General features: G+C 49.1%; 1 protein-coding gene across 1 annotated transcript in view; it reads right to left on the reverse strand.

The window, feature by feature from the left end:
- Nucleotides 1-517: 517 nt before the first annotated feature.
- The window catches only part of LOC149325616 (uncharacterized), a 56,431-nt gene continuing 36,342 nt past the window's right edge, over nucleotides 518-20,606 (reverse strand). The window contains exon 2 of the mRNA XM_089563663.1: nucleotides 518-575. The gene's annotated coding sequence lies outside the window, so the exon portion shown is untranslated. The remainder of the gene's footprint in view (nucleotides 576-20,606) is intronic.

A 20,606-nucleotide genomic window follows, 5' to 3' on the forward strand; every position in this document is an offset into this window, starting at 1 on the left:
TGCTGTGGCGTGGCTTCCATCGCAGCGCCGGCAAGTCGCTCCGCATCCGGCCGTGTCGTGGCCGAACACCTCGCAGCGAGCGCACCGCGGCGTTCGACGCGCCGCGCCGATGTGGCCGTCCTGTCCGCAGCGGGAACACACCTTCCGGACGCCTCGGTAGTCAAACATGACGCGGTGGCCCTGGACGGTCAAGAAGTTCGGCACCGCCTGCTTCATCTCCATCCGGACCACGCGCGTCCCGTTGCCGACGTGACGACGGCCCTTGAGGACGGGATGGGTGATTTCAAGCACCTTGCCGTAGGAGCTCAGTGCCGCCGCCAGCTCCGCGTCTCCCACGAACAGCGGCACACGAAAAGCCGTCACGTGGACCACGGCAGGACCCACGCAGGCTACTGGGACGGAAGTGCCGTTCACGTTGAAGGCGCCTTCCACGAGCATCTTCTCCGCCGCCGCAGCCGAGGCCATGGCGACGCAGAACTTCATGCCTCCATGGTGCTGGAGGCTCTCTAGCCCTTTCGGGCCGACAACCGACTCGATGCCGTCGACGATGTCGTCAGCTGTCGCGTCGGAAGTAACTGTGAACGAAAAAATTACCGACGATTACGTTACTTCCTAATGCGAAATTTGAGCGCAGCAAATAAGCTGTTTCACCTTTTCGATAGATTGAGGCAAAGAAATCGAGCAACACATGTATGCGCTATCACAGAATTTTTTTTTTAGCAGACGGAGGACTTCCATCGGTCGTCTCGCTCATGGCTCAGAAAGAACTGGCAGATAATTTCGCAGTGGCGAACGGCAGCGGCAATTTCGGCTCGGGCGCTGCACATATACAGATCCGCCGCCACCGATCTGGCTCTCTGATTGCCACCGCACAGGGCGAACGGCAGCGGCAATTTCGGCTCGGGCGGTGCACATATACAGATCCGCCGCCACCGATCTGGCTCTCTGATTGCCACCGCACAGGGGTTGCATTGGAGGAGGAGCGAAGAAAGGAATTAAGTTCGAGCCGGCGCTTTGACAACCGGAGACTCGCAGGAAGAGGGGGAGGGGGGGGGCGGCGTGTACACCCAGCGGCAAACGATGGGGGCAGAAGCACGCGCAGCAAGCGGACAACACGATAAAGGGAGGAGGGAAGAGATAGCAGCGACTGACTGATGCCGCTGACGCGGACAACACGATAAAGGGAGGAGGGAAGAGATAGCAGCGACTGACTGATGCCGCTGAGGCCGATAGTGAGTCAACCCCAGCTGCGGATGAAAGGGGGGCGGAGCTGGTTACGAGGCCGACGCCGACGACAACGCCGACGACGACGACGACGCGAAACCCAGGAACGGACGCCAAAGAGCTGCGCTCTAAAACAGTGCGCCTTTGGGGGCGGCGCACGGAACACCGGAGGGGCAGCAGGTCCCGGGCCTCCCATGACGTCACGGGCGGCCGACTGGGCTGCTGCTTGATCGAAGGTCCCGAAGTTGCCCGAGCACCGGCAAAGGCACGGCGCCTGGGCTGGGAGGCTAGTTGCGGAACCTCGGGGTCGCAGTTGATCCGGGGCCCGCCTGCACTTGTCGAAACTTCTCGGGAAGCCAGCGCCGAAAAAACTTCGCTGGTTCTGGACGAGCTCGGGCGTAGAAAGAGAAGTTTATTTTGTTCTGTGTTGACATAGAAAATACAAAACAAAACGGATGAACTGAATGCTCTGATGAGTCAAGCACATGCGCAGTACGCAGCACTGAGCACGTCAGTAATGCAGTAAGAAAGCCGATACTCGACCGCCGCGCAGGACGATAAAGTATGTCGACCATTTGCGCAAGAACTCCGCCTCCCTCATTGACAGAGCGTCCACGCATGCTTGTTCAAAGAGGCGCGTGCGGAGGCGCTGCAACATTGGGAACATTGTTCTTTGCGAACGCCCATTTAAGGATGCCACTCGACGCTGCCGCCACATAACGAACATGCCAACACACAAGAGCATATTTTGAAACACTTCGGGAGAACTAGTGCGCGCTTCCAGGCGGGTTAAAAACATGCGTTACACTAATGTCCAAAAGGTGCGCGCAACTACACACTCAAACATTGCGTGCTGCAAAGTTTCAAGGAGACCGCACTGCGGGCATCGGGCGGAGGGCGCCACGCCACACGCCACAAGGCGGTCTCTTGTGGGCAGGACCCGCCAGCCTCGCTGCCAGCCGAAGTCCCTGACATCTACAGGAAGCGCAGCTGAGGTCAGTTGGCGCCAGCGTGCCCGTCTCGTTTTCTGGAGTTGTTCGCGGGTCAGCGCAGCGACCGTTAGTGCTTCACACATCCTGGAGGGCGGGGTTTCATCAACATCCAGATCGGGCACGCTGGCAGTCAACGCCGCCAGTGTGCGACGCACATTAACGAAAAATGCCGGCGGCTGCTCGGCTGTAGGGCCAACCACGTGTTGTGTAAAAAACACGTTACGCGCTGTACCCAGAAAGTATGTGAGGAGTGTTCTCCCGGGATAGTCTGGGTTGCGTACAAGATCTCGTACTCCTCGCAAGGCGAGCACATTGCACATGGTGCGGATACAGGGTATACCAAACCCACCCATGTACGATGGAAGGCGCATGAACATTCGTGACACAAGTTCGGTTTTGCCCGCCCAAACGAAAGAGCCAGAGGCCGAGGTTAGCCTGCGAGCAAACGTGCGCGGTGGGTTTGCGACGCGCGCGACAAAAAACATGCGGCTAGGATTGTGGACTTAACTATATAGCAGCGCTCTGCCATTGAAAGGCGGAAAGTTGACGCCACCGAGAGGGGTTTCTCAGCGTTCGTGCGGAGGTTAGTCCAGGTTTCGCGGGTTACTTCTCCGCTGGCGAGGAATACTACACCCAGGACTTTCACTCCCTGCACCCACTCCACCTCGCCCGCAAGGTTCGGCGTGAAGGTGCCAAACCTTAGTGCCTTGCTTTTTCACCTGTTCAATAGGGCCCCCGATATCTCGCTGTACTCGAGAAACAGCCGCGAAAAAGCGGCGTAGCTATCCTCGTCCTTGAGGAAAAGCGACACGTCGTCGGCCGAAACGTTGATTTGGCCCTGGCGGGAGCTCGGGCAGCAACGAGCGTGCTCGGCGGTCGTCGAACAGAATGACCGCCGCTGTCGGCCGTGCTCTTTTTAAAGCTGATAGCGAACCTTCGAGATAGAGCTTTAGAAGTTACTAGAACATTCTGGCGCAAACTAGAAACGGCTCCGTCCGGCTGCGATCAATCGAGATAATTCTAGGCGCGTCTTGCGTCACAAACGAAGCGATAAAGCAGCGTGCCGGCAGCTTTGAAGCATGAACAAATAAACACAACAAACAAACGCTGCAAAGATTCGCGGCAATATGTTGCTTTTACACGAAAACGTAACCCAATAAACTCTGTGTACTGTTTGAATTCTACGCCTTTGGAAAAAGTTTCTGAATTTAAGTACCTCGGTGTACATTTCAGAGAGGACCTACATGGAGAGCCCACACTGAATATGTGGTAGGCAAAGCATCGAGAATGTTAAACGTCTTCCGGCGTAATTTCCATAAAGCCTCAACAAATATAAAATGATTGTTGTACCTCACACACATCAAGACCTATTCTTGAGTATGCTAGCGTGGTGTGGGATCCATGTATGATTACGTTAGCGGATGGTTTAGAACGCATACAGAACCGTGCAGCCCGTTTTGTCGTCAATGATTACGAAGGAGTGTGCGATGGGGGGGCTAGTTGGTAATCCATGAACTAAGAACGAAAACCACGCAAAGGACGATACACAGGGAAGAAGTAGACAGGAGGAGCGCGGACTTGCAACTGTTTATTTAAACCCATCTTCCTTCCATCACCAACCCTACGCATGCGCAACAAGCAATCTCTTCAGTTCCTTCTTGTACAGATGGACCGAAGCCTTGCTTACACACTTTTCGGGCCCATCAATCTGCCAGGCTTCGATGACCTCACGTGTTTTCTGGGCTTTGGCCCTTCCGATTATCTTTGTACGCTCAAAGAGTGGCGTGCATTTTTAGAGCGCACCTCTTTGGCGTTCGTTCCTGGGTTTCGCGTCGTCGTCGTCGTCGGCGTTGTCGTCGGCGTCGGCCTCGTAACCAGCTCCGCCCCCCTTTCATCCGCAGCTGGGGTTGACTCACTATCGGCGTCAGCGGCATCAGTCAGTCGCTGCTATCTCTTCCCTCCTCCCTTTATCGTGTTGTCCGCGTCAGCGGCATCAGTCAGTCGCTGCTATCTCTTCCCTCCTCCCTTTATCGTGTTGTCCGCTTGCTGCGCGCGCTTCTGCCCCCATCGTTTGCCGCTGGGTGTACACGCCGCCCCCCTCCCCCCTCTTCCTGCGAGTCTCCGGTTGTCAAAGCGCCGGCTCGAACTTAATTCCTTTCTTCGCTCCTCCTCCAATGCAACCCCTGTGCGGTGGCAATCAGAGAGCCAGATCGGTGGCGGCGGATCTGTATATGTGCGCCGCCCGAGCCGAAATTGCCGCTGCCGTTCGCCCTGTGCGGTGGCAATCAGAGAGCCAGATCGGTGGCGGCGGATCTGTATATGTGCACCGCCCGAGCCGAAATTGCCGCTGCCGTTCGCCACTGCGAAATTATCTGCCAGTTCTTTCTGAGCCATGAGCGAGACGACCGATGGAAGTCCTCCGTCTGCTAAAAAAAAATTCTGTGATAGCGCATACATGTGTTGCTCGATTTCTTTGCCTCAATCTATCGAAAAGGTGAAACAGCTTATTTGCTGCGCTCAAATTTCGCATTAGGAAGTAACGTAATCGTCGGTAATTTTTTTTGTGACACGAAAGACAGTGTTTTGGCAAATGCATGCAGCTGTGAGAGCCCAACGAATTTTACAATCCATCTGTGCAAGAAGGTCCATCTGTACAAGAAGAAACTGAAGTTCCTGAAGTCGATTAGATAGAGATTGCTTGTTGCGCATGCGTAGGGTTGGTGATGGAAGGAAGATGTGTTTCAATAAACAGTTGCAAGTCCGCGCTCGTCCTGTCTACTTCTTCCCTGTGTATCGTCCTTTGCGTGGTTTTCGTTCTTAGTTAATGATTACGACTTTCGACACAGCGTTTCAGCAACAAAGGAACCTCTCGGTTGGGAACTTCTCAGTAATGGCGCATGCGCATTAAACTTGAAATGTTCTATCGCATCTATTCCAGCAAAACCTGGATTGGCAAAACTCTGTATGTTCAGCAGCCACATTTTGTATCTGCACGTTGTGATAATGATTTGAAGGTGCGTGAAATCAAATGCCGAACAAACGTTTATCAGAACTCTTTCTTTCCGCATGTCATATCAGTTTGGAACAAACTCCCCAAAAACGTCGTTGACTGCACATCTGTTGAAGCGTTTCGTGCTTTTAATCGGGCTCTTATTCATTAATTCACTTGATCTTATCTCTGTATCATTAATGTGTGCGTGTGTGTGCCCGATTTTGCTGTATTTTACGGCTGTTCCGTGTGTTTGAATGTCTCATGACGTGACTATAGCACTTATAGCGCTTGATTTCGTTGTACGCCCCCCCCCCCCCCCCCCCCTGCAATAATGCCTTCGGGCGCTGCAGGTATCTGTGAGTAAATAAATAAATACCCGATACAGGAGCAAGCGCTTCCTTGACGAGGTGTTAAACCATCTCCGCGAGAACAAAATCCGGTTGAGAGAGTGGGCGATACCACTTCTCGCCTCGCGAGCGGTACAGCGCAATCAAGCGGTGCAGCAATCAAGGGGTTCGCTGGAAAAGACGCGTGCGGCGACAACGCCTCATTCATCTTCCCTGTCTATCCGTTCCTGTAATTCTTGGACGAGGCTTTCTGGCCAAGACAGGCATCGTGACTGAGGGTATACCGAGACAGGCGCCTTGAAGCGTTTCGCGAAAGCGCCGGCGGCGGTGGTGGTAGTGGTTTATTTAAAAAATAAAAAAGTGAAGCAAAAGAGTGTTGCCGGCCGCGGCAATTGCTATCTAATATCTTAAGCACCCGAGCTGCAGCCGGCGGAAATGAAAGGGAAAGGGAGAGGATAGTGAGGAGAAGTATAGACGGGAGCGACAGCAAGAAAGGACAGGGGAGAGCTTTCTACACTATTTACAAAATACAAAAGTAATCAAGGTCGCGCCGCTCGCGCGCTAATGTCCAAGCATTGTCCGAAAATAAGTGCGCGCGAGCGGCCACTGCGCACAATCACAAAAGATGTAAACTCTATGTACATAGCCGCGCGCACGTAGCGTCCTGTCTCGGACTAATCGCGCGCGCGACACACTGCACTAGCGGCCGGGGTGGGGCGCCCGGCCGCGTATACCGTCCAAGGTAGCACCAACGGAGCGTTCGTGTCACGCGTGCACTACCTGGCGAAGAGAAAGCGGGAAGTCAAGCCTGCCTGCTCGATGAACGCACAGAGGCTCACCATTGTTCTGTCGCGGGTGCGCGCACTGCCGCGCGGCCACAGGAGCGCTTCGAGACTGTCCGGGATGATTCCCAACGCCCTGTAGGCCGCGAGCATCCCGCGACGCGGCACTGCAGAAGCGGTACAGCGAAGGAGCATGTGCTCCAATGTCTCCACTGCGCCGCAGTCAGCGCACGCGTCGCTCGACGAAAGTCCGTGGCGCACCCGTCTTACCCCGGGCCACACGCAGCCGACGCGCACTCGGATGATCATCGCCCGCTGGAGGCGCGACAGTGAGCGCGCGCCGACGAGAGAAATGCGCTCTCCTCGCGCGATGCGTGGGTCCGGGTGTTGCTGACGGAGGTGGTCGTGGATCACCGCACGCACGTCTTCCAGGGCGAGCGGTTCGTCGCTGGGAGGAAGCTGATGTGCGGCGGTGGCGAGCTCGTCGGCTTGCTCGTTGCCGCGGATGCCGCAGTGACCGGGCACCCACTGCACGCGAATACTGCATCTGCGCTCCGCGAGGCGCTCAATGCGCTCGCGTAACGCGCACAGCAACGGGGTGCCACGGCCGGGAGTCTGCAGGCGGCTGAGGGCGGCACGGGAATCACACAGCAGAGCACACCTGGGTGGCGGCGGAGTAAGGGTGAGCACCAGGTCCAAGCCCAGGCGAAGACCCAGTAGCTCCGCCGTGGTCGAAGAGCCCAGGTAAGCCACTCTTTGCTGGCGGTGCAGCTGCAAGGGCGGGGATGGTGGCCGCTGCAGCGAGCGAGCAGTTTTCGCTCACCACGGAGCCGTCAGTGAACACAAGCAGATGGTCGCGCAGTTGCTCGTAGATGACGGCTCCGGCCAGCTGCTGCACCGCACATAGTGGTGTGCTGCGTTTTCCCGCGATTATTTTTTTTATTTATTTATAAATACTGCGGTCTTGAACTACAAGACCATCGCAGGTGGTTACATGATTTGTGTAACACCAAATGACAAAGAAAAGGAAATACAGCAGACAAGGCGTCACGGCCACGAAATTAGTACATCACACTCACAACCTCAGAATATATATACTGCAGTCATAGAGCCAAGCATATAATTAAGTAAATTTAAACAAATTACTCATCAACCGAACATTCAAAATTTCTTCACTTGTTGCAGCAGCTCCTCAAAATGGGACAAATTATTCTCTTCGACTATATGACCAGCAAGGTTGTTCCATTCGGTAATGGTTCTCGGAAAATAGGAATATTTGTAGCAGTTCGTTCTTGTGGATAAAGGTTTTACGGAAAGAGAATGTCTCAGGCGTGTTGCATAACCACTAGAGTAACTAACAATTTTCGAGATGTCAATGTTGTATTGCCCATGAATTAACTCGAAAAAGAATTTCAAACGACAGATACGGTTTCTATCAGTAACGGATGGTAAGCCACTCTTTTTAATAAGATTAGTGATAGAGGTGCGGCCATAGGAATTATAAATAAATCTTACTGCTTTCTTTTGAATCCTTTCTAATTTGTTAATGTTAATCTTGGTATATGGGTCCCAGATCATTACGGCATATTCTAAGATTGGCAGCACAATAGTGTTATACGCAAGGAAACGTGTTTCAGGAGTAGCGAACCGTAGTGCACGGCTCAAGAAGAATATTTTGCGCAGAGCATTTGCCGAGATGGTATCAATATGTTTGTTCCAGGAAAGATTATTGGAAATCCATAGGCCGAGATATTTGTAGCATGTTACCTCTGAGAGTGCACTATCGGAAGTACCATACTGGTAGAGAAGAGGATTCCTTTTAAGCGTTTTTCTCATATATACTGTTTTATCAAAATTTATCACCATTTGCCCCCTATCACACCAGCGCATTACTTTCCGAAAGTCATTATTTAGCCTGATTTGATCTTCCCTTGAGTTAATTCGTTCATAGAGGACACAATCATCAGCATATAACTTAACATTAACAGAGAGATCTTGGACGATATCGTTAATATAAATAATAAACAAAAGAGGTCCAAGCACAGATCCTTGGGGAACTCCCGATTCAACTGGAATGCAATGTGAGAGGGCACCATTTAGTGTAACAAACTGGCGCCTGTTTGTCAGGTAAGCCTTAATACAGGTTATTAGTTTATCGTTTTTTATTACAGAACTCAATTTATATATTAGCTTGTTATGAGAAACCGTATCAAAGGCCTTGCGGAAATCTAAAAATATTACGTCAGTTTGTCTTCCTTCGTTTATGGCTTCTGCAAAATCATGAATTGTTTGTATTAGCTGTGTACATGTCGAATATCCTTTCCTGAAACCATGTTGAGCTTTCGATATTACGTTATGTTCTTCAAGAAAGGTAGATAAATGTTTATGAATAATGTGCTCAAGTATCTTACACGCTGTGGACGTAAGTGAAATAGGGCGATAGTTTTGCACCTGCGTTTTGTCACCAGTTTTATGTAGAGGTTTAACTCTGGCAACTCTCCGTGTTTTTTCCGTGTTCCTTCTACTTGTGTTCGTGCTTCTTCGCTGCAATATGAATCAAGAATGTTACCAACTTGCCCAAAAACGTGTTTTACTCTGGCAACTCGCTAGTCATCGGGTAGGGCGCCTTCCTGTATAGACCTTCTAAAATGACACATAAATACTTGGAGCACCATTGCGCGTACTGCTTCAGAAAGGCATTTGGGATGTCGTCTGGGCCAAACGATTTAGAAGTAAATTGAACACTCCATTTTCAGATATGGTAACATCAGGTATAGGGGGTAAAGACAGACTGAAAGATGGGAGATGACCATTGTCTGCAGTAAAAACAGTTTTAAAGTGGTTATTAAAGGCTACACAGGCAGCATTATCATCGCGAATAGAATTTCCATCTATTACAAACATGTCGGCACTGCGGGAACTTGGGGTAATCGTCCTCCAGAATTTTTCAGGAGATTTTTTAATAAATGATGGGAGTTGGACACCAAAATATCTTTCTTTGTCAAGTAAAGTCTGATCTTTTAATTGTTGTGACACCTCCTCAATAACACGGGCTATGGAAGGGGTGGCTGATTTCGCTCGCTTTTTAAGACGTTTTAGTCGACGCTGCAAGTGCAGCGTCTCTCTGCTGATCCAAGGGTTGCGGCTACAAGACTGCTTAGATATCTTCGGCACAAAACACCGGATACATTCATGAACCATGTTCTTGAAGATGAGCCACAAGTCATTAATAGTGCAAGGATTCGTTTGGAAATCGTCATAACGAAGGTCAAGAATGTCAATGATGGACTCATTATCTGCTCGCGAAAAATTTGGAAAGGAATGAAGAGCATCTTCATGCTTTAAAGAAGCATCATTTAGTGACAATAAAACTGCCTTATGATCTGATATACCAGTAGCAACATCACAAGAGATGTTTTCCGTAATGGTGCCACTTAGAAAAAAGAGATCTAGGATGGACATCGAACCATGCTGTATTCTTGTAGGCTCATTTACAACTTGCAGCAGATCAAAGTTTAAGGCAAGGTCCAGCATTTCGTTTTCCATCAAATTACAGGACTGTGAAGAAAAAGTGCACCAATCAATATTCGGGAAATTGAAATCACCGGTCATAATTATTCTGTCTCCCGGTTTTACATGACACTGGATATACTCTTTTAAATGGTGCAAGACAGTGACAGGAGAGTTGGGGGGCCTGTAAATGGCGCCTAGTAAATACTTGATGTTATCAGCATAAACTTTGCAGAATATGCCCTCGACTCCGGTGACATCAGGTTGTAGAGATGCTTTGTATAGTATCGCAACTCCCCCACCTCTTCTGTCACGATCTTTTCTAAAGACCTGGTAGTTATTTGGAACAAATTCACTGTCATATATATCTTCACTTAACCACGTCTCAGTCAGCACTACTACATCACGGTCATGCTTAAGTAAAAGACCTTCCAACTCAACGACTTTATTAACAACACTGCGACAGTTAGTATTTAAAAACCGAAAACAACCTTTTTTAGTTTTGTTCTGTCAGGTGTGCTTGGTAATCCTGTAACGCTTGTTTTCAGTTTTGTCCCAGGCAAATAAAGTCCCGTTCACACTTAATTTATCGAAGAATAAAATCTAGAAGAGTGCGGTGAGGGGCTAGTTGGTACGACATTATGAGAACAAAAGTAACTGCGCAAAAGGACGGGACAAGAGAAAGAGAACCACACGGGACAAACGCAGACTGACAACTGATTTATTCCACCAACTCCTCTTTCCTTCAGCAGCAAAGCGCATGCGCACCAACCACAAAAACAAAAAACAGAAGCGACACTCATCTCGTGGAATCAAGGAACTCGAACTCCTTGCGGTACAGGTGTACTGAAGCATCGCTAATGCACTTATCAGGCCCTAACCTCGCGATTTCCAAGGCCTCGATAATTTCTCGTTCTTTCTTGTCCCTCGAGCGTCCGATAATCTTAGTCCTATCGAAAAGCGGATTACAATCTCTGTCATCATGCTTGCAAGTGTGACAATGCTTAGGCAGATGCTGCCCCCTTGAATCTTCTAAGGAATTTGCGTGCTCTAATAATCTAATGTTGACGCAGCGGCCAGTTTGCCCTATGTAGAACCTACCACAACTCAGGGGAATCTGGTAAATTACATTGCATGTACACTGGACGAACTTATTCCTGTGGTTAATGCCACACTCAACCTTCTTTTGCTTATCTTTTCTCGCCAAATTGCACAAACGCGACAACTTGCAAGGTGCAGAAAAAATGACGTCAACGCCGAATTTTCCGGCGACTCTCTTGAGGCCGTGCGAGACCCTGTGAACATAGGGCATAACTTCATACTTCCGCCTCTCCTGTGCATCCGCCCCCAGAGGTTTTGAGTTTGGGCGGAAGGACTTCAACAGGGACTCAGCGACAGCCTGAAGAAGGGCCAGCGGAAAACCAGCAGACCTAAGGCGACCAACCTGAGCCTCAAAGCTAATCTGAACTTTATGTGGACAGGACTTGGCTAATGAAGCCCTGAGGCAAGTTGATGCAATACCCCTCTTGACCAGCTTCGAATGACACGAGTTAAAGGGTAAGAGTGCCTTTTTCGACCTAGGCATGTACGCCCAGCAGAGGTGGTCAGGATCGTTAAAAAATAATTTTAAATCTAAGAATTGCAAACAAGAGTTTTCAGGAAGTTGAATGGTAAAATTAAAACTCGGAAAGGCTGACTTAAAAGATGCTAAAACCTCCATTGCCACCTGGGCCAAGTCGTCGTTGTGGTCAATATTTAAAAGGATTAAAAAGTCATCCACGTATCGGAAAACTCGAACGATACGGTCGTCAGATAGTACCCGCGATAGCGAGCGGTCAATTTCAGCTAAAAGGATTTCCGATAAAACTGGGGCTACACATGACCCGATGCAAATTCCGCGTTTCTGCACGTAAAATTTTTCCGGAAAACTCACAATCGTTGAAGTAAGATAAACCTTAAGCAATTCCAAAAACCCTTCAACAGAAATACCGCACGCATTCTGGAAAGACACAGCACCAGAACGTTCGATACAGTTCCGGACTGCTTTCGGAAATCCTTTTAGCTGAAATTGACCGCTCGCTATCGCGGGTACTATCTGACGACCGTATCGTTCGAGTTTTCCGATACGTGGATGACTTTTTAATCCTTTTAAATATTGACCACAACGTCGACTTGGCCCAGGTGGCAATGGAGGTTTTAGCATCTTTTAAGTCAGCCTTTCCGAGTTTTAATTTTACCATTCAACTTCCTGAAAACTCTTGTTTGCAATTCTTAGATTTAAAATTATTTTTTAACGATCCTGACCACCTCTGCTGGGCGTACATGCCTAGGTCGAAAAAGGCACTCTTACCCTTTAACTCGTGCCATTCGAAGCTGGTCAAGAGGGGTATTGCATCAACTTGCCTCAGAGCTTCATTAGCCAAGTCCTGTCCACATAAAGTTCAGATTAGCTTTGAGGCTCAGGTTGGTCGCCTTAGGTCTGCTGGTTTTCCGCTGGCCCTTCTTCAGGCTGTCGCTGAGTCCCCGTTGAAGTCCTTCCGCCCAAACTCAAAACCTCTGGGGGCGGATGCACAGGAGCGGCGGAAGTATGAAGTTATGCCCTATGTTCACAGGGTCTCGCACGGCCTCAAGAGAGTCGCCGGAAAATTCGGCGTTGACGTCATTTTTTCTGCACCTTGCAAGTTGTCGCGTTTGTGCAATTTGGCGAGAAAAGATAAGCAAAAGAAGGTTGAGTGTGGCATTAACCACAGGAATAAGTTCGTCCAGTGTACATGCAATGTAATTTACCAGATTCCCCTGAGTTGTGGTAGGTTCTACATAGGGCAAACTGGCCGCTGCGTCAACATTAGATTATTAGAGCACGCAAATTCCTTAGAAGATTCAAGGGGGCAGCATCTGCCTAAGCATTGTCACACTTGCAAGCATGATGACAGAGATTGTAATCCGCTTTTCGATAGGACTAAGATTATCGGACGCTCGAGGGACAAGAAAGAACGAGAAATTATCGAGGCCTTGGAAATCGCGAGGTTAGGGCCTGATAAGTGCATTAGCGATGCTTCAGTACACCTGTACCGCAAGGAGTTCGAGTTCCTTGATTCCACGAGATGAGTGTCGCTTCTGTTTTTTGTTTTTGTGGTTGGTGCGCATGCGCTTTGCTGCTGATGGAAAGAGGAGTAGGTGGAATAAATCAGTTGTCAGTCTGCGTTTGTCCCGTGTGGTTCTCTTTCTCTTGTCCCGTCCTTTTGCGCAGTTACTTTTGTTCTCATATTATCGAAGAATAACTTGACCTTCGCACCGTTCGACCTTTCCTCTGCAGAGCTTTCCCATAGTTTTTGCCTTAACTGACGAACGCGAAGAGAAAAATCCTCTGAAATCGATATTTCAGAGGATGCCGACGATCTCTCGCTGTACCTCCGTCGTGAGGGGCCAGGGGGAGCAGAGGCCGTAGGGGGGCGTGGCGCGCGTCAGCTGGTCATATTCCTGCAGTGCCGCGCGGGTATTGACGAAGGCGCTGCAGGAGTTCCCCGCCGTCTGGTGCGCGGTGAAGGCGGTCGATGTGGTGCAGCGAGCGCTGCGTGGCCTGTAGCTGCAGCGGCCACGCGCCCGCCTCGGCCAGTGTGGCCTCGCATTGCGAGTTGCCGGGTAGGCCGAGGCAGGTCCGCAGCGCTTTGCGATGCTGTACCTCCAGTGCCTTCCATGATGGTTTGCGCACCGTGACGAGGGGCAGCGCGTAGAGTATCGCCCCTAAGGCTGCGGCGTTGTAGAGGCGCAGCGCAGCCTGCTGAGAAATCCCCTGGCCCCGGGCGGTGAGCTTGTGCACGGCGGCTGTAGTCCTCTTCATCTGCTGGCAGGCCCTGGTCGCCGCGGGGCGAAAGGAGAGGCGCTGGTCGATATCCAGGCCGAGGTACCTCACGGAGCTCTTCCACGGCAGCGGCGTCCCAGCCAACGTCAGCGGCGCCAGGCGGGCGCTTCTGCGAGCTCCGCAGGCCATGGCTGCAGACTTCTGCGCGCAAAGCGCCAGACCGAGGCCCCGCAACCGGTCGCCGATAGCGTCAAGGGAACCCTGGAGGCAGTCTCTCACGCGGGAAGCCTCGCCCGGAGGTCCCAAGCACCACAGAGCGATGTCGTCCGCGTATATGGAGATGTACACGCGGTGCCGGTTGCCTGTGGGCAGACAGCCCGACATCGCCACATTGAACAGGAACGGGGACAACATCGACCCCTGCGGCACGCCTAGATCCACCGGGCGGGGCTGAGAGAGAGCTGCTCCCACGCGCACGCGAATAGTGCGAGCGTTGAGGAACCCCTGCACATAACGCAACCCGCCTCTTCCAGCCTCGCGAGAATTACCGCACGGTGGACGTTGTCAAACGCACTCGAGACGTCGAGCAGCAAGAGCAGTGCTACGTGCCGCGCCGCCATGGCGTGCTCGAGTGCGGAGACAACGTCCGCGATTGAATCTGCCGCGCAGCGCATCCCGCGACTTTTGGTCACGTGGGCCGGAGCAGACGACAACCGAGAGCTGTCAACAAAGGCGACAACCTCGCGATGGCTGCAGACCGGATACCCTTTGTCTCGGAAAAAGGAGGGCTCCCTCTACCGCACCTGCAGCGGGCTACCAAGGAGTACCGGGAAGTGCTGCGGGGTCCAGTCGCGTAGTGTTGACATCGGAATTCGTCTCTAAAGAGGAGGCTGACACCGCGTACCCTTCCGCGTAGCTTGCCCGTGCATTAATAGACACTTTAGTTGGACGTACGCAGTGAGCTTGCGTACGCAACGACACCGCGGGTAGCGAATGCGCATGCGCAGAACGCAACGTATCTAGCCGCGCGTTACGTACGCCCGCCCGCTGTAAAGCATAACGTAGCGTACGCAACGCGGGACGCTACGTGCTGCGTGGAGAACATGGCGGCGACCATCTCGCCCGCTTCGGACCGATTTCACTTCGCCGCTGCTTTCTTCAATGCGGAGGCTCGCTCTAAACTGTGCTGTTAGCTTTTATTTTGTCTACTCTCACCCACACGCCAAAATATTAGGGACAAATGCCCCTTGTTTTTCAGATAATGAAGCGATTTTTGGACCTTTTAAGCCTAACTAAGGTTGTGTACGTTTATCGTCATAGCAACCTAACCTGTCGAATAATTTTTTTTAGTCATGTGCCTACTTTTGCACTTCATTAAACAATATACATTTTTTCTTTCATTAAAAAGAGTAATATACTATTCATATTGTCAGAAACTGAAAAATGTTCAGCCGAGCGCTACAGCGCTTTCAGTGTTTGTCACTAGATGGCGACACAACGCAACGCGCTACGCGACTGCTCTGCGGCGGTACGGCCAACTATAAGTGTGACGGGGGTGTTCTTTACAGCGTACGGAACGTAGTGAGCGTTGCGTACGCAATGTCGCTACGTACGCAGCAACTAAAAGTGTCTAATAAGAAACACGCGCGACCAACTGCACACCTTGGGAATGTCGCTCGTGGAGATTCCTGTCTGCACAACAAAGACGCTCCTCTCAAGCTCAACACGTTGTGGGGGCGTGTTCCCTGGGGAGAGTGCGTGATGACCTGCCACAGTGAACATAGACACGCCTTCCTCGGCAAACACTGTCTCCATCTAGGGATTCTAGGGAAGAAATCCCTTATAAAACCCGGCCCCGGGGACGGTCAAGGAGTTCCTCACATCGAGTAGCTTTCTCTCATCGAGACTGTTCGACGGAGCACCATTCTGAGTTGCTGTACGTGTACATAACGTAAATAGTTGTATAAAGTTTTCCTCGCCTTCCTCCTAACCCAGTCTCCGATCATCCTCATAGCATCATCCGATCCTCCGAGTAGCAACAGTGGAGACCGTCCGGCCCGAGAGCTAGGATGCGAGCGGACAGGAGAGCGAGGCTACAGAGAAGGCTGGATGGATGGATGGATGGATGGATAGATGGATAGATAGGAGCGCCCCATTTGAAACGGGATGGTGGCAATTGCCACCATGCTCAGCTTTTCTTTCTTTATTTTTGTTGAACTGAGTTGTCAATTCACATTAAGATTCGCCATCTTTTTTACCTACGGTTTCCTACACTTCTAACCTTATGCCACATCTCTGCTTTTCAGCCACCAATCCTCCAATCGCTTTTTGCTAACTTCTACTGCAGATTTATTTGCATAACCATTGTTATCTTTAAATCCTAGGGCCTCCGGAAGAGTGACTGTGCCTGCATCGACATCCCGATGGATACCACCACATTTGAGTATGAGGTGTTCAATTGTTTCCACAGATCGACCACGCACTGCACATGTGTCATCTTCGTTAAATTTATTTTTGTAGCTGCGCGTTCTAAGACACCCTGACCTAGCTTCAAAAAGTAGGGCACTGCCTCTTGAGTTATCATAGAAAAATTCTTTCCTGGTCTGCCTTTTCCAGTATCGATATAGTTCTACACTACGTTTCTTTTCCATTGAATTAATCCAATTTTTTTAACTGCCGCGTTTTTAACCTGTCGTTTAATGCTATTTATTTCTCCGTCCTCATGACCGGCATACTTACTGGTTAGTTTTCTAGTTCTCTCCCGCCACTGTGAGTCAACGCTCTTCCTGTATAAATATTTAAATACCTTAGCTGCCCACCTGTTATCATCCAATTTCCTCAGGCGTTCTTCATATAGTATTCTACTCTTAGCTTCCCGTGCTTCGAACGATGCCCAGCCCATATCTCCTTGTACTGCCTCGTTTGTGGTTTTGCCGTGGCACCTAGTGCTAATCTTCCAACAGCTCTCTGATTTACGTCTAATCTCGACTGAACTCCTGCCCTTAAGCACAGAGCCGAAAGTAAGCCCCGGCACCATTATTTCTTTCCAAATACCTCTTAGTACTTCATATTTGTTGTACCCCCATAATGCCCTATGTTTCATTATCCCGGCATCTCTTCGTCCTTTTGCCCTAAGAGACTGTTCATGCTTTTCCGTGTATATCTGCCCTTCGTTAGCCATATGATTGGCCACGACACTGCTGCTACGGATCCATACTTACGAATGACGCTTGTACAGGTGCTGCTTACCCTGGGCCAGCTACCGAGCCGACCCTGTTGCCTGGATGGGCCGAAAATGGACGTCTGGGAGAGCGGCGCTGCAGCCTTCCTTACAGAGCCATCTGACAATTGCCTCCCCACGGATTGGCCGCATTACCCTTCACCGCTAAGCCTGGAACACTTCACAATTCGTCGAGCAACATGAGGCCACGTCACCTGTCCGGCTACTTGAAAAGGGCGTCATTCCTGTTGACGCTGTTGGCCACGACACTGCTGCTACGGATCCATACTTACGAATGACGCTTGTACAGGTTAGTTATCTTGAAACTAAGTGTTATCGTGACAATAATGTTTGCCTCTTTGCGGTGTCATGGCCACCTGATGTAGTCGATTATGTGAAGCATGTTCGTGCTGCTGCGTCGTACATTTGGCGCCTTTTGGTTCTTGGCGGTGACGTGGAGGTAAACCCAGGCCCTATGACTAAAGCTCAAGAAGACAAGCTTGACGCTGTAGCTTTAGCCTTTCAGCGTCTTGAGGCGAACAACACAAGCATTCTTGAATCGATAAATCAAGTCTTGAACCTCCACGTCACCCTTAGGAACACTTGGAACAGTTAACTAAAAGAGTTAATGACCTGGAATGCAAAATTGAATCTCTACCCTCCAGCCAGCCTGTTGAAAATGCGGATATCTCTAAAAAAAATTCAGGACAAAGTTGATGATCTGGAAAATCGCTCAAGGCGGTCGAACGTGTTGTTTTTCGGCATCGAAGATTCTGATCCCTCTGAGCCTTGAGAAGACTCGGAGCGGTATGTAAAAGAATTTTGCACAGATAAACTTGGCGTTACTGTCACTTCCGTTGCCAGAGCTCACCGCTTAGGGCGTCTTTCGACTGACAAGAAACGACCCATTATTGCAAAATTTTATAATGAGAAAGAAGTAGACTCCGTCATTAGTCTTGGCTACAAACTAAAGAACACCAATTTGAGCATATCACGCGACTACTCTGAGGCTGTTCGTGATAAGCGCCGTAAACTGTGGCAGTTTTCTAAGACGATAAAGAAAGAGGGGGAACGGATTCGTCTGTATTTTAATAAACTTCACGTAAACGACGACGTTTATCTCTGGGACACTACTGACAACCGGGCTGTGCGTCTAAGTGAGCCTTCTACCAACTGACAACATTCAAATCATCATGGTGCTTCCGATCGTGCGCTACCAATCTTGCCGGGACCGAAGTGTTTAGATAACATTTGCTTCCTATATACTAACATCAGAAGCGTTACAGCGAAAAGTGATGCCCTTTCCTCCTTTATCGACTCGTCTGGAACCTCATTAATAGCACTAACTGAAACGTGGCTTACCGATTATATCTCAGATGATGACATCCTTTCATGCGAATCAAGTTTTAAATTTTTTCGTTGCGACAGAAAGAACAGAAGAGGAGGAGGTGTGCTTATCGCGATTAAGCAAGAGCTCATATCTATACCAATTGTTGCTTCTGCTTTTCTCGAGTGTGTATTCGTCTCCTTGAAATGTACTGCTACGAACATTATTGCTGGTGTGTTGTATCGCCCACCCGACCTGTATGATGGCTTTGCAGATGAATTTTGTCGCTTACTGACCGATGTGTGTACGCGTTTTCCAAATTCTGTCAGAATTATATATGGCGACTTTAATTTCCCAGGCATCAATTGGGAAACACTATCTGTTCCTCCAAGTGATAAGGATGCGCACGCTTTCCTACAGATTTGTCTTGATTTTCACCTAACTCAGCTCATTACAAAGCCCACGCGATCCTCAGGTACCACTGCAAACATTCTTGACCTGATTCTAACCAATAATCCCGATGCTTGTTCTAAAATATTTCACCTTAATGGTCTTTCTGACCATGACATTATTACTGGGTGCATCAATTGCAGAATTATCGAAAGAAAAACTACCACCAAGATGATCAGGTGTCATTGCAGAGCTAATTTTGACCAAATGAACCATGAATTAACCTCTTTCTCTGGGCTGTTCTTGGCTGAATCTACATTCCGTTCCATTGAACAGAACTGGATAGTGTTTAAAACTACTCTAATTAACCTCATTACAAAACACATACCAGTTATCACAATTAAGTGCAGCAAAAGTGCGCCCTGGTTCAGTGGGCGGCTGCGAAGAGCTAATAATAACAAGAACCGTTTGTATAGGCAGGCAGTTGCTAACAACCAATTAAACACATGGGAAAAATACAAACAAAGTGATAAAAACTACCATAAAATGCTTAAAACTACCCGTCGCCAGTTTTATAATGACGTTTTGCCTACCATGCTGTCTAATAATCTCCGTAGGTTTTGGAGAGCAATTAACCCTCATTCGCGTGCCGATTCTTTTTTGACAAGTTCTGATGGTGACCAGCTGGACGATGTCCATTCTGCTCAGCTCTTCAACAATGCCTTTTCATCTGTTTTCACTCAAGAAGTCATCACCACCTCTCCAGTTCTCAACCCATTTCGAGATTATTCAATGCCCCCAATAGTCATCAGGGAAGATGGTATTCTTACTTTGTTAAGTAATCTTAAAATTACCACAAGCGCAGATCCACTGGGCTTTAACAACAAAATACTAAAAAAGATATCTCACAGTATTTTCCAAGTCTTGTCTGTACTTTTTTCTCAGTCTTTATCTTCTGGCTCCATCCCGCACGACTGGCGTATAGCCAAAGTAATTCCAATTTTCAAATCTGGCGTCCGCTCTGATCCTCTAAACTATAGACCCATATCATTGACTTGCACTTTCTCTAAGCTCCTTGAACATGTCATACACACTCAGATCATTCATTATCTTGAAGATCATAACATCATATTTAAATATCAGCACGGTTTTCGCAAGAAATTTTCTTGCGACACTCAGCTCGCCGGGTGTCGAGCTGAGTGTCGACACCCGACTTATTTAACTTATTTTACTAAACTTATTTTACTTATTTTACGACTTATTTTACTAACGACTTATTTACTTCTTTATATGTCGGAATTCAAGTCGATGCCTTGTTTTTAGATTTTTCAAAGGCATTTGATCGGGTTCCCCACCATAGACTACTTCTCAAGCTATCGCACCTTAATATTCACCCTCAGGTACTATCATGGATTAAAGACTTCCTTTCATCTCGCGCTCAGTTCACTTCTGTTAATGGTTCTAACTCTACAATGGCCCATGTCACATCTGGTGTGCCTCAGGGGAGTGTGCTTGGTCCCCTGCTCTTTCTAATATTTATTAATGACTTGCCAAATTGCATTTCTTCACAAATTAGACTGCTTACGACTGTGTTGTGTATCGAACCATTACAAATGACTGTGACCGACAATCCTTACAAACTGACCTCGATTCTATTAACACTTGGTGTCAGTTGTGGCGTATGACCCTAAATCCCTCTAAGACAAAGCTCGTCTCATTTACTAGAAATTCGTATCGCATACCAACCGCATACTCTCTTAATGACATAACAGTTGAGACAACTTCCACTTACAAGTATCTAGGAGTTCACCTTCAATCAGACTTAACCTGGAGCTATCATATTAACTTGATTCTAGCAGCTGCTAACCGTTCTCTTGGCCTTTTAAAACGTAACCTTCGACATGCTCCGGCGCACGTGCGTAAACTTGCTTATATTACATTAATTCGACCTAAAATTGAGTACGCTTCCGCCATATGGGACCCAGATCAAGCCTACATCAAAGATAACATAGAATCCCTG

This window comes from Amblyomma mixtum, chromosome 10, assembly GCF_055824585.1.
Source record: "Amblyomma mixtum isolate Tamu chromosome 10, ASM5582458v1, whole genome shotgun sequence".
Taxonomy (NCBI): domain Eukaryota; kingdom Metazoa; phylum Arthropoda; class Arachnida; order Ixodida; family Ixodidae; genus Amblyomma; species Amblyomma mixtum.